Genomic DNA, 18,757 nt, shown 5'->3' on the forward strand with positions numbered 1-18,757 from the left:
CCCACTTATAAATGAGAACACGCAACATTTGGTTTTCTGTTCCTGCATTAGTTTGCTAAGGATGATGGCCTTCAGCTCCATCCATGTTCCTGTAAATGATGTGATCTTATTCTTCCTGAAGCCAAATTTTAACATATGACACAGAACCCCCAATTTTTCTTAGGTAGAGAACTTAATCCAGTCAATCCCATTTAAACCTAATAAATTTTGTTGATGTCTTTATCACTCTGGGTTGAAAAATCAAGCACACTGAAGGCTATTTGCCATTTTCTACTTCCTCACTGAGAGAGCAATTTTATAAAATTACAGGCAGTATCTCAGAGGGGAGGTAGGATGCTTTATGATTTTATATTTGTATCCCTATTCTAGCAAATGTTCTGGAGTTCGTTTATAGAACCAGCTTCCCCTCTGCACACGGAGGGTTGTGCTCAACCCACCCTTCCAGTTCCTATCTCTTCTGTTGCGACTTTGAATGCTTCTTCTAGAAGACCAATTGCCGAGGCCTGTAGGCTCCATTGGCCCAAGGGTAAAGAGACATGGGCCTGCCCCATTCACTCTCTGTATTGCTTTGGCCATTTATCTAATCTCTTTGAGTTTTGGTTTCCTCACTAGTAAAATAAAGAAATAAGATGGTCTCAAATCTTCTCCCACTTTTAGAATTATACATCTGTTGAATTATGAACACTCAGATTCTTGAATTCTTCTGAGTCCTTTAAAGCAACCCCTATTACTCCTTGCAAGTAAATGTTAGACAACCTCAACCACTACCAATTCTGCAATTTACATGCAGTTCAAGTAGCCCAAGCATACTGGGCTTGCTGCCACTTACTCTAACCTGTTACAGTGATCTTTGGACATAAAAGAAAGTTTTGTCTGTTTCATTCTAAAATCAACAACATGAGGTATTGCAGAGCCACAGGGTAAGAACCTGGATATGAGAATGGAACAGCACTGGAAGTCAGCCAAGCATGATTTGTATGCTAATTCCATCTCTGAAATGGACTAAACACCCCGGTTTCATCACTCACAACTCTTGTGATCATTGTGATCACCTGCAAGGTGGACATAACAATGCGCTCACTACCTCCCTCAGAGGATGGTTGTGAACTACTTAATCCCAGACCAGCCACCAGGTGCCACAGCCAGAAGGTCACCCCGTTCCAGAAAACTCTTTATTCCTGGTAGGGAGTTCTGACATCACAGAAGACTTTGAAATCCTTTTTTTTTTACCACAGCTTACTTTGTGGCTTAATCCCTTGCCTACCTTACAACACATTCTCTAGCATCCATTTGATATAAATATATATTTATATTTGCATATATATAATATGCATATATTTTAACTAGCTCTTATCTATGCTTTGTCCATTTGATCTGATGCATACATATTTTACTCAGCACATAGTATAAAATGTAAGTCGGTTATTTTTATTATTACTGAAATTATTTTTAGCATCTTTACACTTTTGTTTATGCCGTGGGCTCCTCCTCGAGGTCCTTTTTCTTCAATGCATAATTATCCCGCAAAAATCCACACATCTTTTGTGGGAAAAAAATGAAAGTGTTTGAGCTCCTGTGTTCACAAAACTCCTGTAACAGTTTTCATGTTTACTTTTATTGTGGTTATTTTCGCATGTATTATTTTTCTTACTATATGTATGCCCCTGGGGATCACCACACTGTGTATGTTTATACAGTCCCAAGGCAGCTAGCATGTAACATTTCCCATACGGAACTCAATAAATACTCAATACATTATTGATAAAGACTTAATGAAAACAGACCCAAGAGCCTAGAAATCATTTCTTGGCTGTGTAGCTTGCTTGATTTGGACTTGCCATGTGGTTTAGACAGGGCAGAGGGTATTTTCCGATCAGCCCAAAGTGGGCTTCATTATGTACCTGATGTCATTAAATCCATAGTCCTATCTGCCCGAGAGTCCATTCCATTTCTGAGTGTGTCTGTTAGGCTGAAAGCAAAAGTCTTTATAATAGGATTAGATGTTTTAATAGCCCCTAGAGAAATAAAAGCACTTCATGAAGGTTTTTTCTGAATAAAAGCAGCCTATCCATATAACAGAAAATGTGTAGTAATTAGAAAATATTCTGTTTCCCTGAAATCATAGTACTGATAAATGACATTTATTGGGTTTCTATCTCATGCCACATATCAGATGTGTTATCTTGTTTAAGCTTCACTACTGTGTGGTAGGAATCATTATTATTCCCATTTTACAGATGAGAAACTGTAATTGAAAGGTGCCAAGTAAGTTGCTCAATGTTCACAATTAGCAAGTGATAAAATAACTTGGCCATCACCAGAGCTCTCTATCTAGACATAAATGTTTGGAAAATTTCAGATCAAGATGGCGTCCCTATTCCGGGACTCTCTGCCTTTGCTCTCTAGGATTTCTGAATATGAATATACAAATAGACAGGAGTTTTCATGGTCACTGTGCAACCTCTGTTCAGTTTTGTTTTGTTTTGTTTTGTTTGTGAGATGGGATCTGACTCTGTTGCCCAGGCTGGAGTGCACTGGTATGATCATGGCTCACTGCACTCAACCTCCTAGGCTTAAGTGATCCTTCCATCTCAACCTCCCAAGTAGCTGGGACCATAGGTGTGTGCCAACATGCCCAGCTAATTTTTTATTTGTAGAATTGTGGTCTCACTATGTTGCCCAGGCTGGTCTCAAATTCCTGGGCTCAAGTAATAGTCCTGCTTTGGCCTCCCAAAGTGCTGGGATTATAGGTGTGAGCCATCGCACTCTCTGCTCAGTTCTTAAATCTTGATATCTTTTCTCTCTCTTCTCTCCTCTTTTCTTTTCTCTTTTTTCTCTCTCTCTCTCCCAATCTCTCTCTGTCTTTGAAAAAAAAAATAATAAACTTGGCTTCCTCCAACTGTCATCAGTAGTCGCTAGAGGGGCTTTCCCGATACTCAGAAAAACACATCCCTGTGGCTTTTTGTCGGGGACTTTCTATGCATGAATTAGGCCTCATCAGCAGTAAAAGCTCAAGCAGTAAGGGTGTCTGCTGCCAGGCTGCACTGCCCCTTGGAGGAGCAGGGGCCGGGCTTGCTGTACTGCCCTGCTCAGTGCTTGAGGTTTCACTGTCCTTCGTGACAACAAAATTATGTCACTTTCACCTGCCAGGACAGGCACCAAAAAACCCATTGATACAGCCCCTTCCCAACAAGAGAAGCCAAGGGGCAGCAGCTAGTCAAGTCAGGTGCAGGAGAGCAGAGAATGAGAGGGGGATGCATTGGAGGAGGCGGCACCTGGGTAGGTGTTTCAGGGAACAGGCCCCTTCTTCCAATCATGGGGAATTTCCCTTTTTGTGAAACAGAAATTCAGAATAGGAATTCCTATCAATGACAAGGCCATGTAAGTGGCACAGAAAACATAAGTAGTTGCTGAGCCACTTACATGGCCCAACCTGTGACTGAGTGACTCTTTTTTTGAGACGGAGTCTCACTCTGTCACCCAGGCTGGAGCACAGTGGCACAATCTCGGCTCACTGCAACCACCGCCTCCCAGGTTCAAGCGATTCTCCTGCCTCAGCTTCCTGAGTAGCTGGGATTACAGGCACACGCCACCACGCCCAGCTAATTTTTGTGTTTTTAGTAGAGACGGGGTTTCACCATGTTGGCCGGGCTGGTCTCAAACTCCTGACCTCAAGTTATCCACCCACCTTGGCTTCCCAAAGTGCCAGGATTACAGGCGTGAGTCACCATGCCCTGCCGACTGAGTGACTCTTAAACTATTGCAGCATGAAAAGCTGCCCCTTCTCCTTCTATCACCTACGCTTGCCCTGAGCAGCTGAGGGTTGAATGCCGTGTGTCTACTCTCCAAGTTGCTCCAACGTAGATCACTTGTATTACAATTGATTTTTTTTTTTTTTGACTATTACCTAACAGCTCCATCTGTTACTAATCCATAACAGATGCAAATTTTTGTATATTTTATGCATTTTATGGACACTGGCAGCAATGGGCATTTTGTTGTTTATGCCACTCTCAATCAGTTAATGTTTTCTCGGTTTTCTCCCCCTTACTCCAGTTCCTAAACAAATACTCCTTTCTTCTGAGAACACAGGCAAAGCACACAATATTGATCTGATTGCAGCATAGAACCCTCCTGAAATCCTGAAAGCCAATTACCTCATACTGCACAGTACAGTAAATTCTAGGATAGCTTTAGAAAGGGAGTCAGTCAAGTGGTTTATAAGAAAAGAAACTATGAAAAGAGTGTTCTTCAGATTCTTCCCCTGCTATAATCCAGTCAGGTCATATTTTATTGGTGCTCATTATTCAGGCAGACAGTGATAACTGTGGAAACCATGGAAACATATTATGGCCAAATTGATGCTGCTTCGAAACGCCAGTGACTCACGCTGTGGAACACTAACCATGATCCATTAAGGCGCTTCTTGGACTTTTGTCAAGAGGGCCCTCCACGTTTGCATTCTAGGTGCAAGTGCAGCCACAACTCACTTGGAGAGTGAGGGGGCTCTCCAAAATAAAAGGCAACTCATCAGACTTTTCCCAGAATGAATAAAAAGATATCACAAATTGCACATCATCCTGGATCAGTTTTATTCCAATGAATACCTTAAGTTATAAAGCATATTTGAATACTCCTAAGTATTTAAGACAGTGGGTACTCCCTAGCACACACTCTCTCTCCTCTTCTTTAAACCTAATTATTTGCCTCTACATTTTAAAACTTCAAATAAGAATATGCATTGTCCTTGTAATTATGCTCATGAAAATGTCAGATTTCCATATTCTACATCTGATAAAAATAAATACATCTCAGCGGATCATTACATTTTGTTAAATTCCCAAAGCTATGAACACTTAAGGCCACATCCCACTTCAGAGAATGCCACAAAGACAGGTTAGATTAAGGAAGTCTCTTTTATTTATAATCTTGAAAACAAATCCTTTACTAACATATGAGATTAAAGTATAGCATTAAAGAGATAGAAATTTTCATAATGTAAACATTAATGATAGCTTTAAATTTTTTATTTCATTTTTTTCAGAATAAATTATGCAATATGTTCAGTAATGTAAGTAGAGTAGAATTTTTTTAAATTATCAAAATTTATCAAAAACTATCAAGTATTTATCAGCTGTGTACAAGGTATTTCTTATTCATGTGATGCCATCTCAGTCGATGGCAAGGCTAGAATTGTGAAGTCTTGGCTAGTGCACCAGTCCCTCTGAATATTTTGATCCTATTTTGTCTTGTCATCTTCTAAAATGTACCAATCATTTATGATTGCAGCAAATCAATAATCAGAAGACTGAATTTTCTGACAATGTTAGCCCTGATATGAGGCTGAAGTTTCAATCATGCTTGTATAAGCATAGTTGAAATTGAATAAACTATAACTTTTTTATTTTTGTATTTTAATAACATCTTTTTAAAATAGTTACAAAAGTAATGTATGTTCAGTGCAGATAATTTTAAAAACAGAAAAACTACGGAAGAAGCAAGGGTTACCTATGATTCAGCCCTGATACATAATCATCATTTATATTTTGCTATGGGCCCTTCTACTATTTTTGTTTGTTGGTTTGTTTGTATATTGTTTTAAAGAAATAGTATTGTAGTCTCACAGCTTGCATTTTATTATTTGGCTCTATATTGTGAATATTGTCTCTTATCAGTATATAAGTATTTTCTGTAACACTTTCAGTGACCAGATCTGATGCTGTCGTAGATACGTAAGAACTTTTATAATCACGTTTAGATTTCTTTGAATTGTCCGTTTTATAGATTATGCTGAAAGGAGCATCCTTTTATGTTGAACTTTGGCCCCATCTTTAATTATTTACTTAGGATACATCCCTACAACTGCTTTATATAGGAATCATAAGGCCTAGGAAACCTGTTTTCAATTTCCATTTAGAAGTTTAATTTATTCAGCACTGTATGAAAGTTCTCAATGGCCAAGTGCGGTAGCTCATGCTTGTAATCCCAGCTTGAGGTCAGGAGTTCGAGACCAGCCTGGCCAACATGATGAAACCCCATCTCTACTAAAAATACAAAAGTTAGCCGGGCATGGTGGCATGTGCCTGTAGTCTTAGATACTTGGGAGGCTGATACAGGAGAATCACTTGAATCTGGGAGGTGGAGGTTGCAGTGAGCAGAGATCGTGCCACTGCACTCCAGCCTGGGCAACAGAGTAAGACTCCATCTCACAAAAAAAAAAAAAAAAAAAAGAAAAAAAAAAAGAAAAATTCTCAATATCTCACACTCCAGCCAACCTGGGGAATTATGAATCATTTTAGCTCTACCAATTTGATACATGATAAGAGAATCTCACTGTTTTAATTTGTGTGTATTTGTTATTAATGATCTTTAACATTTTTCATAAGATTCATAGTTTAAAAAATCATCTATATTAATTGCCTTTTCATTGCTTTTTCCTTTTCAAAATATGTAGGTATCTATCTTTTCCCTGTAGATCTGTAGAATCCTTCCACTCGTTTGACACTTTGCCTGACACATTTTTCTCCAGTTTGTGACTTGTCCTTTAGTTCTGAGAATCTTGTTATTGAGGTTCAGAAATACTCATTTTAGCTCACCAAATCTCTTTTGTTTACCTTTATAATTTCTATGTTTCATTTTATTTTTCCAAAGCCCTCCTGGACCCAAGATATTTGTTCATATTTTCTCAAAGTTTTCTTATTGTTTCATTTGCATTTAATTTTTAAAACAATTTCTGATTAATTTTAGTGTATAGTAAAAGACAGTACTCTCTAGCATATTTTGCATCACAGTGCACATAGAAAAATACACATTTTCATGGCACTCTGGGGTAAAGAAATAAGGCTGTTCACAGCCAGGGTTTATCAGCCACCTGGGCAACTGAGATGATCACATCCTAGCTCATCTGTAACCAAGTCCCAGCAAGCCATTGTGCTGTGGCACTTCTGGTATGAGGCAAGTGAAGACATGACCTTTTAAAATATAAGTAATCAACCATCTAAGTTATTGAACAATTTGATTCCTTCGCCCACTTATTTGAAATGTCATTTTATTCATGTAATTAAAACTTCTATATGTGGGTATTTTCCTAGTATTTCTACCCTGTTTCATTGATCTGAATGTCCATCCTGACACTAATACCACACTGTTTCATGTTTTATAGATTTTTAATATGTTCTAATCTTTGATAATGCAAGTTCCATCTTACTTTTTTTCAAAAATTTTAATTCCTGCCAGTTTATTCCCTTAGATAAATTTTAGAAAATTTCTCAAAAATTCAAATGTTTGAAGATTTGAGATTGCATGAAACGGAAACATCATTTTAACATCAACAGAATATTGACATCAACAGAATATTTTTGTTTTCCCACTTGGAATGCACTTATTCAAATCATCCATGTGCCTCTCAATGAAGTTTAGTAGTTTTCTCCATACAGGTAAATACTTCTTTTCAGGTAATTCCTAGATATTTATCATATTTGTTGCTATTTTTAATGCTATATTTTTCCTATTATATTTTCTATATGATTATTTACAATTTTCTATATGATTATTATTGGCTAAAAAACTATAAATATTTTATTTACAGACAGCTATCAGACCATAAAATTTGTTTGTCATATTCTGTCTGTAAAAGACACTAACTATGGAAGAAAATATTGCTCTGTTACTGTCTTGGAATACGCAGTATAAACAGAAAGAATAATTCCTAATTATTTGAGTGGCTCCTTATTTTTAAAAAATATATTTGTATCAGGGAATACTTTTGGAAGGATCACAGAATATTCTCTGAATTTTCTCAATTTGATTTTAGCTGTCATATCTAAAAAGTTTACTAAGATGCATTCTTTGAAAACAAAGGTATACAGGCTGAGATATTCAGCGTACTTTCTAATTTATGGGCATTTTGGTTTTTAAAAAATCTCTCCGTCAAATTTCCCCTAGTTATTTCCACATTCAATCGTAATTTTACCAATGATGTCTGCGATGGCAATGAAGAGATACGATTAGAGTCAAATGAATGGCTCTCGTAAGCAAATATTTTCCTACAGTAACACCAAAGTATAAAAAAATGAAAGACTTTAATGAAACATTTTAAAGCATAAAACCAAATCCTCAAATTAGAACACAAATGAGAAGAAATATTATTTTTTCTCCCAAAAGTGTGCCTAAAGAGAAAGCGGGGATGAGAAGGTTGTGAAATGCTTTCACCATCTTGCAGAGCACTGAATACTTTCCACGGCTGCAGACAGTATGTTTTGGAGAAGAAGGGATAAATCAGCAGATCTCTGATTTTTTCAGGGACTAAACTAAACAGATGTTTAAACCCATAACACTCAGCTATTTCAGATGCATGAAAACTGCTCTTCGGCTTTATTGAATTAAATAAAGTTAATTCCTGGTTAATACGCAGGAACTAAATTAGGTCTATAATTTCAGATGCCCTTTTTTAATGACTCATTTTTCTGTCAATAAAATTGACAGCAGAGACCAGCACAGTTGCTTTGTCCAACTCTGACCTGCCCTGCTGAGTCATGTGACACAGTCGAGTGTTGCCAGATAAAGGCTGTCACTCTCCCCTGGAGTTTTCATGGAAATAAGGTTAGAGAAATGTGGCCTGTGCAAGCCCAGGGAGGTTTTCAACAGAGATGAGGGATGGCATCAATCATTCCAGAAGGTGTCCCATAGGGCATTTTCATTGATAGTGCAGACTTTATTTGTGTATTCAAAGATAAAGTAAGTCCCTGTTTCCGGTAAAAGTCGTCTCCTTTGGCATGAGGCTTCCTCTGCTGACTTCAGAGCCTCCTAAATGATTTAGATAGCTTATCTCACCCCCCATCCTGTGAATAGAGAAGAATTTCTAAGATGAAATAGGGAAGTTAGGTTTGACCGCAAACTTAAGTCACGGAAAGAATTTGTAAAACGCAGAATGTGTTCATCACAAGGGAAAATTTTTAGTAATCCTTTTATGATTGTTTTCAAGGGAAAAAAGTGAATAAGCCTCACCTTTATTCTTCATTCATTTTCCCTCATTGATGTCAATCTAGTCATTTATTGGCATATGTGCCCAAACTCTACTCATGAATATTTGGACATTTAATGACATTAACAAGGACAGATACATAAGCTTGCCAAAGGAAATGTAAATGATATGCTGAATAAAAGCCACGTTGGTGATAATCCACTCCACACACACACACTCGCGCGTGCACACACACACACTCGCGCGTGCACACACACACACACGCACTCCTCCACTTTTAGATGAGAAAAATGAGGAGGCTCAAAGGAAACTATAGGAGGTCGAGTGTTAATGTATCAACTGTCACTAAGATAGAAATTATTAATATATTTTAAAGTACTGTTTATAATTTTTAATTAATTTAATTACTCATTAAATTTAAAATAAAATGAGATACTTTTGAAAACTGATTCTGGCTGTTCAATGAAACAAATATCAGTGACCCTTAAACAAGATAAAATGTTCATTCTCATTCAAAGTAAAAGAGAGAAAAAGTAAAACATTGAGATAACATTATACATGGATAAAACCGGCAATGACTTTTTTTTTAAAGTTAACATCTTTTCTGATCAGGATTTGGAAAAACTGAAACTCCTATCCACTGTTGCTGGAATATAAGCTGGCAGAAGGTCTACAGACAGCAATTGGCCATATCCATCAAAATTACAGATGCACCCTACCATTAACCCACCAAGTTTCATTTTTAGGAATTGATTCTATTGATGTACTCATACTCATGCAAAATGTATTTGAGCAAAGATATTAATTGAAGCACTTCCGGTAATACAAAAAAACCCTGATGTGTACCAGCAGAAGGCTCTTAAATCTATATCTTTAACTTATAAATATGTACAATAAAATACTCAGCATTTAAGAATGGTAAGGCAGATAAATATGTGAAAGTTCATATAGTACAAGTTTAATTATAAAACCACTTTCAGAATAATGTGCAAAATATAATTCTATTTGCACATGTATGTTTATCAGTGCATAGAATAACCCTAAAGGGATACCTAAGAAACCAACAAAAGTGGCTAATATAGGGATAAAAATAGGAAAACTTGTTAATTTATAACATGTGCAGACGTTATCCAGACCAAAAAAAGATAATTAAATAATTCAAGAAAGAAAAAAATCTAGCAAAAGAATGAAAAAAACGTAAAACAATTTCCTGTGTACAGTCAATTCAACATCATAAGTAAAGCACTTACCATATAAAAGGCCATAGTAGGCCTTTATTAGTAATTATTTTCCCCATCTTTATAGGATTTTAGAGTTTGAAAGCATTTTCCCCAAATCGATGCCAAAACTTGGACCCATGCTGGCTCCTTGTTAGCTATGGGAAAGTCATTGTATCTTTTTAAATTTTTATATCTTTCTCTTTGTACAGTGACTTAAGACTTCTATCTTCTTTACAAATCAAATGTAATGCTGAAAGATAAACCACAGAATTGCATTTCTTTTTTTTTTTTTTTTTTTTTTTAGCAAACATGTTTCATAATCCTAAAAATTGTTTCTTTATTTGGGAGCCTTAGAAACAGAGTAGAATATCTTAATGTCAGTCATCTTAATTCAAAGAACTAATTTTGTAAGTCATTTCTTTCTCCTGTATTTTCTCTGATTTAAGTCAATATACAATATTTTAGCTACTTCTCTTCTTATTTGAGTTTTTGTTGACAAGCTGCACAAACAGCATTTATTTAGCTGTTAATGCAGTCAGTTATTTAACTTTGACCTTTACTGATCAAATCCATGTAACTAATGGGTGTGCAGCAGCCACTCCCTGGGTTATCCTGGGCACACTGTCCTCTTATGGTACCAATGTATTTTGCTTTCAGATTCCCACAAAACCAGGTTCTTACTCACACTGTATTAGTTTTGCTGAGGCTAGGAGCTGCTGTCAGCTCTGATTAGATTCTATTTCTCACTACAAGCATATTGTGGAATGTGCTTCCATAATAAAATTTAGTCTGAAATAGACTGTGTGCTAAAGGTCAAACTATCACAGCCTTTGGCTTCCCTCTAGATTCTAAATTAATGCTCCAGTTCATGAATCTTCTCTTCTATATTTGTTGGCAGGGTGGAATAACCTTAGTGGAAAAAAGTTCTGATAATCCACCAATCCGGCTCCATTGTCTTTTGGTGGTGTTACTTGAAATAGGTTAGATTCTGGGAATCTGAAATGCTTGCTACTCTAAAATTAAGTAATCAAGGTCTCTGTATCTCCTTGTCAGCGCCTCCTCTGAGACTTGTCTCTTTATTGGATATGCTGTTTTCCTTCCCCTTAGTACACTTCCATAACTCTAGTACCACAAGAGAATGGGGAAGCTCTTTACAGCATTGATTTACAAGAGATAATCAAGACCTCATTGAGTTCCCCAAGATTTTAGAATTGACTCTCAATTAATAGGCCTTTATTAAGTACCTATTCTTTAGCCTCAAAGGGTATGTAATGTAGTTGAGGAGATGAGAAATACACATGTGCATAGATAATAGAAAGCAGTAAAGAGTGATGCTAAATAAATGATACATGAATTAAAATGCCATGCAAGAGCATAATCAGATAGCATTCACCTCCCCCTGAGATAAGGATGAAAGACTTCTTGGACAGTTTCAATTGTATTTAGATAGGATTGGGGCAATTAAAGTAAGGGAAGAAACACTACCAGTGGTGGAAAAGGCATACACCAGAGAATAAAAGCAGTAGCAAAATACAAAGATGGGTCTGGGGTGCAGTGAGTACATGCATTGGCTGGAATGGAGGTGTTTGGGATATGTAGGTCATAGGGCTGCCATACTTAGACACCTTTCCATGCTGAAACTATCTAGCCCACAGCCTCTGCTAAAGAATCCCCAGCCCACTCTTTTTTTGGTGGGGACGGGGAGTGGGGTGTGGACAGGGAGATAAAGGGTCCAAAAGGAACCCAAACTAATTATGACTAAGGTTATGCTCTCCAGGCATGACAGTCTCTGCTCAGAAGAGGTGAGAGCACTTAGACAAATTATTTATACCAACTACCTTTGGAATTTGAGGACTGGTCATGTGGCAGGCCAGGTCTCACTAATACAGGCCTCCATAACAACTCTCTCAGCACTGACTGAGGGGGTAAGTCAAATATTAAAAGTGGAAAGAGCCAGTATCCTTCTACAAAGGCTGGAATGTAACAGAAGTCCACCAAGAGTTTTGCCTAGGCCTTTCCTGGGCATGACAAGATAACAAAGCAATTCTTAAGAGGATCGATTTAGGACAAACAAGTTTATTGGGGCTCTGAAGAAACTCCCCAAACCTCCATGATTTAGCCCAAGACAAGATAAGGGTAATCATCTCAGCACTCAGACCCATTTAGATTAAGTAAACTGACTGAGACTCCAGAAGAAGGTCTTCAGGACTCAGATTTTAGTTACAGGTTAGAAGTTAGTCACTTATGTCTATAGATGAATGCACACTTACACGTAGACATAAAGCTTAGAAGGTATATAAGGCTCTGGAAAACTCTGTAATTTTGTGTTGGTCTGGTGATATTTTCCAGGCCTTCTCCCTGTACCCGGTTATAGAAATAAACTCCCTTCTTCCCCAGTTCATCTGCATCTTGTTATTGGGCTACGAGAATAAGCAGCCTGGCCCTCGGTTTAGTCTGGAAAGAGCCATGTGACAGCAAAGGGAAGCAGAGACATGACAGAAGGCCAAACAGGACATGGCCCCTTATCCAGCCCCATTACACCTTGAGTCTTTCTTACTTGCATCCACAAGAAACCAGGGGTCCCAGGGGTTCACATATGAGATGGGGAGGTTAAAGGTTTGGGGACACAGCCCTTGACATCCTTTCTTTCCAAAGATTCCATATAAGCACAGTGAGTTCTGCACAATACACAGATTGTTCTTCCAGCCCTGGTCCTTAACAAATTTATGTAACAGTCATTTTCATGATTAATATATGATCTGATGGCAAAAGAGTCCTGTTCAAGTATCCTGCTCATTTGAGTATTAAAAAAAAAAAGAGAACTAGAATTGTTTTTTCTTTCTAAGACACTGAGCAGCAGAGAGGGTAAAATATGGTTAGGTAAACTTTGTGTGGAAAGTGGGAGCCCCATGGAAAGACAGCAGTTCCAGGCAGGTACAGCAACCCTGTTCTCCTTCTTCATATAAAATGCATTTGACTGTGCCACACAGCACATTTGGGTTGAGGGAGAACGTTGCAGGGAATGTAATTTTTTCTTTGTAAGAAAAGGGCAAGAGCTAGCAATGCAGGGATTACATCATTGATACATTTTTGGATTCACTTGTTATTTGAAATTCTGTAAAATAAAACAACAACAAAGAAACAACAGCAATACCTAAAATACATGCCTCAGCAAGCTGACAATCACCACCACCACTGTGGCACCGACTCCCTTCCAACCCATAATGGCAGGCCGCAAATAGGCACCCAGAGCCCCGGCAGCTCAGAGATGGAGAGATGATGTTTTCACAACAAGTCTGGAAAGAAGGAGAAAAACTGTAGAGTAGACATCAGTGATCAGCTGTTTTCCAAAGGTGACTGAGAGTGACAAGTGCTTAAAAGAACACCACTTTTTAATGCTAATCTGATTTCCAGTCTCACCTAACACCCTTCAGGCTATAATAGAACTATCTTTCTTTCCAAGTAGTGTTTCCTCTCTCACAGTCTTTCCCCAGTGGGAATCTTCTCTGATTTTAGATCATTTTAGCCTTCTTTGGTTCCCACATGGTGAACACCTAGCAAAGCCTTCCTTCTCAGGCACATGACCCAGCGGGGTGCTCCCAAAACAGCCATTGTCTTTGTCTTAACATCACAACCAAAGCAGGGTCTTGAATCTGCTCTATCTTAAAAGATATCTGCTCTATCTTAAAAGCCTCCTTCCGCTTCTGGTTTCAATTGCTCACTATTCAAAACACTTGAAAGCATCACTTTGTCATGATATTTCCTTTCTTAGGATCCTACAGTTACTCTTTATTGCTTCCTAAATCCAACTAAAATCAAAGACCATGGGCTTTATTGCTTTCCAGCTACTGGATTTCCTATCCTCCCACGTTTGTTTGGACCCAACTGCCATATCTCCTATTAATTTACCATTCTGATGCAATCAGGAAGTTCTGTTATCCTTCTCTCTTATCACACATACTACATTTTCCATCTGAACACATGTGCCCTGCTCCTTGCCTGTATCAATTAAAACCTTCCGCATGATGGCTTTCACTCAAGATTTACCTACAATGAGTTTTTCCAAACAGTAAATCGTTTTTCTTCCTTCTCAATCCCTTAGAACTCCACAGTTATAAACATAGAGGATGAGGAGGAGGAGGATGATAACTTGGATGAATATAATAATAATAACAGCTTACATTTGGGCAGAAGTTTACAATTTGTATGGCAATTTTATGTGCACATGCACACACACACACTACCTTATATTATTTTTATCGTTTACGTAGAAGAAACTATGTCCTAAACTCTTTTCTTCCCCACATCTTTCTATATGCCACATAATGCTTTGTACACATGGAATGAAAGATTGATTGATAAACTCAGTTTTGATACATGATTTTAGAAAATAATTTCCCAATGAATGCTTCTGTTTTCTTGCCTTACAAGTTGTGAAGATAACTAATTTACTACTCACTGACCTCTACCAGGAGAGCTTCGAGGATTAATGATAAAATTATAAAAAGCCTCATTTTACAAGGTCACAAAGAGAAGAAGTGGAATTTAGGAGAATCATGGCCCCCAGAGACAGCCAAAGGGAAGCACATTCCTTCATCTCTTCTCTATTTCCATTTCACCTTTAAAGATATGAAGTAGGTACAGCAAGAGAAAAAATATCCCAGAACCCTGAAGTGTTTATCCTAAAAATCAAGATAGGCACTGGCCACCAGTGAAACTGACCAGCTGCTTTGGCAGAAATATCTTTCCATGGTATATTATGAGCTGTGTGCAAAATTCAGACCCCTGGGGCAACTTCCAAATAAATGCTCATCATTTCCACAGGCATTAAAACCTATTACCTTGGGGGCAAATGTTCTAAGAAAAGAAAATCATGGTTTTTCATGACTAAATCAGCACTCTGAAATAAATGTCTGTTCTATGACCATATTTATTAAGAAATTAATATTCTGGGCATTGTTTTCTCCAAGCTACTAATTTCTTCTTCTTAATTCTACAAAATATCTAGTATGTCACACTATGGGATGCCCCTTGGAGAACAGGACAACCTCGCAGAGCTGCCAATTACTGCCTTTCCTGGCATTTCTACAACACTCTGCCCTTTTGGTGCTTTCTGTTTTTTCAGAGTCTACTTTTTTTGAGGGCAATGTAACTATACCCAAGGTATATTTAAATAACCATTAATGAGTGCTTATCATGATAGAGGAAAAGTGAAAAAGTCTAGCACAGGAAAAAGGAAGGAAGAGGAAGAGGTAATCAACATGCAACTAGCACAGACTAGCATAACCTGATGTGATGCTAGGTATTTTAACTTATAAGTTGAAATAATAATGCAATAAAAATTTACATACTCTTCACCTATATTCACTGATTATTACTATGCTGCTTCTTGGCTTTCTGTCTATATAGAAATAGACAGTACATTTTAAAGTTGTAAACATCATGATATATCACCTATAAATACTTCAGTATCTATCTCTTAGAAACAAGGATGCTCTTCCGCAAAAATCTATATACCATCATCAGTCTCATTATTGATGTTAAGTTTGATTACTCAGATAAGGTAGTATCTGCCTACTCTCTCAATTGGAAGAATGTATTTTCTCTTATAATTCAAAAGTAATATGGGGAGTTTTACTTTGAGATTATTCCTTTCTTCAACAATATTTTACCTAACTATTTTGACATCCATTGGTGACCCTGAATCATTTATTACATTGGCAGTTACTGATAAGGAAACTTAGGCTCCAATTTGTACCTTCCCCATATTAATTAGCTAGAGCATGGCTGAGTCTGGCTTCAAACCTGGTCAGAGTCTCAGACTGATCATCAGCTGTCATTTGGGGTCATACTGAGACAGCCAGGTGGGAAGGGCTCCCTGGCAGAGCCTCCAACTGACCTGTGCACTGGGAGGCATGCACACTGGGGTGGAGCCACAGAAGTTCCTGCCTATTGCAGTGGGGAGGAGCCTGGGCCCTCCTCTTCCTGGGTGGAACTTGGAATTCAAGCTGCAAGGCAGGAAGTCTATACTAGCAGGATTCTCACTCTGTGGAGAGTACTTATTTCCCCCTTTTTCTCCTTTTTGCCAAATAAACTCCATTATTCTCACCCTTCGAATTGTCTGCGAGCCTAATTTTTTGTGGCCGTGAGCAAGGACCTCGTCTTTAGCTGAACTAAGGAGAGAGGAGGGACAATACTGCCCTGTTAAGCTCATGGTAAGATGTGCCCTCATTCCTATAACAAACCCAGAGAGCATCCATTGCCTTTCTTAAGATTTCTGTAACGTCTCCAGGATTACATTCTCATAGATCCTCATGGTTTCTCCTGGCTCCACCTTCCTGGCCCTGATGAATGAGTGTTTCCTGTTCTGCACTAACCCAGATGCTTAGCTCTGGGTTTTTCTTTGATTTCTCTATACATAAAAGAGCCTCTATGTGGGCAGTGGACTTCACTGAAGGCTTGTAGAGATGTTAAAGGAAAGAAAAGCCTTACGGCTCCTCTTCACCAAAAGTTTAGAATTGAGTATTAGCCATTTTTGTTATTAAAAGTCATTTGTCTTGCCCCATGTTTCCAGCCTCATTCATCCCAGCTCCTCAGTATTCATGCTCTTATGAACAAAAAATTAACTTCCTCGCATATTTTTATAGAAATAAATTCAACACTCCCCAGCTCTTACACGTAACTCAGCTGTGCCTTCCTATGTGTCTTCCATACTCAGCCAAAGTTCTAAAATTATACATGGTAAAGGTTTGGTTAGGCCTTTAGTTTCCAATTCCTTCCAAGCCTTCTGAGGAGGACTAGGGAGGAAATTCTTATTGTATAACATCTTAGAGCAGGCCCAGAAAAATCAATGAGTTAGCCTAAGGCCCTACAATAAGTTTGGAGCTAGGCTTCTCTGCATTTGAGTTTTCGTGGAGGTAAAACATTAACTGGAATTGCTCATCGGGGTGGTGAGAGGCTGACAGTCTCAATAAGGATGATGGAAGTGTTGGATTTCAGATTTACAGTCATTAGTTTGGGACTATATATGGAGTTATTCCTTTTATAGAAAAAGTGGCCTTTGCACGTCTAAAGAGAATAAGAGAAAGAGCAACTTTTCATAGAGATATTTAAGAGTAAATATAGATATTTGGGAAGCAGTATCAAACTAAATGAATTATTTTCTGCCATTGAAAGAATCAATACAGGTTCTTGTAAGAAGAGAGGGATAACAAACCCTCCCAAATCAGACCAAAACCTGATTTAACATAAGAGAAAATAGAGTCATTTAAAAAAATAGAAGAATTTGTAATAGCTGCCTTGATATTATAAATATTTTTAGAATGGTTTATAAGATTAGTTATTTTTTGAGCAGATTTTTTTCTTTATCACGAAGACTATAATTCAGAAAAAAATAGCAGAACTTTGGGCAACATCTATGCATGTTTTAAAATTTGTATGTTCATCTAAGGAAATGTTTGTGGGTGTTAAATATTAGATATATTTTATGCAAGTGATATTGCCAAAATGTTCCCCAAACAGGAGCTGTTCTCCCAACAACCAACTTTCCCAAAGCAGCCACTTACTTCAGCTTTCTCTTTTATACTGTCCAGTGCTTGGACATCAGACTATGGGACATCCAGTTCATTTCACACACAATCTTTTACTGCTTTGAAATTGAGAACAACAATGCCAATCTCTGTATTCTGTTTCAAAATGTAAGAAAGTGTGGAAGATTTTCCAATAGGCTACTGTTGTAGGACTTTCTTCTTTGTTCAGCTAAAAACGGGGTCCTTGTCACACTACTCTATCCCCTTGTCACGGAAGAGCAAACTCCAGAAAAGGAACAAGGTCCCTGGTTTTGTCTGCACAAACCTGAAAGATGCTACAACAAGATGTTCTCATCATTGCTACCTGCAGCCTGTTCACACCTCCCGCCCACCTCTCCTCCCTGCTAATTCTCGTATGTCTATTTTCTCCAACACTGACTGCTTTCTGGCTGTGAAAGAGCTCCCTGCCCTGTGAACAGGCTGGTGCCAGGGTTAATAAAAGTTTCTCTACTGCTGAGCCTCTCTGTTGACACTGTCTCAAGAGAAACAACTCCAGCAATGACTGTTCCTCAGAGGAAAAGAAGAGCCAAGGAGAAACAAATGAAATGTAAGGTGCTGTTCTTGTGAGGATCTTCTGTTTTCTGCCAGGATCAAAATGAACGACCTCTCCCCTCCATGCCCCTCTTCTTCTCTTCATTGTGAGAATCTCTTGTGGACAGACATATTCCATTTTTGTCTATCTCTATTTTTCAGAAATTATGTGGACAATAAGGAAATGGCGGAAAAAAGAGTGGTGACAAAGTCCCAGTTGAGCCAGAGGGATGACTGAAAAATTGGAAGAAAGACATAGAGAAATGTTGGTGGTTTTTCAAAGAGGAATTTCAGAAAAAGAATAGGCAGATGTAGCACAAAGCTGGAGAGATACTGGTTTGCTGTTAGTAACAAAATTCAAATGGTTCTAGGAAACTTTCGCCAAGCTATTTTTTGTTCTTGTAAAGGTTATATTTTCTTTACTTTCTTTGTAA

At 38.0% G+C, this 18,757-nt stretch overlaps 1 long non-coding RNA gene across 5 annotated transcripts in view; it reads right to left on the reverse strand.

Annotated features, from left to right (window-relative positions):
* Positions 1-18,757, reverse strand: part of LOC112133760 (uncharacterized) — a 303,317-nt gene that overhangs the window by 36,855 nt on the left and 247,705 nt on the right. For 2 of the 5 annotated variants that reach the window (XR_010140366.1, XR_010140367.1), the window contains exon 4: positions 10,234-10,453. The exons of the other annotated variants lie outside the window; for them this stretch is intronic. This is a non-coding gene — a long non-coding RNA (uncharacterized LOC112133760). The remainder of the gene's footprint in view (positions 1-10,233; positions 10,454-18,757) is intronic. 5 annotated transcript variants of the gene reach the window in all.

Source organism: Pongo abelii, chromosome 5 (genome assembly GCF_028885655.2).
Source record: "Pongo abelii isolate AG06213 chromosome 5, NHGRI_mPonAbe1-v2.0_pri, whole genome shotgun sequence".
NCBI classification, from domain to species: domain Eukaryota; kingdom Metazoa; phylum Chordata; class Mammalia; order Primates; family Hominidae; genus Pongo; species Pongo abelii.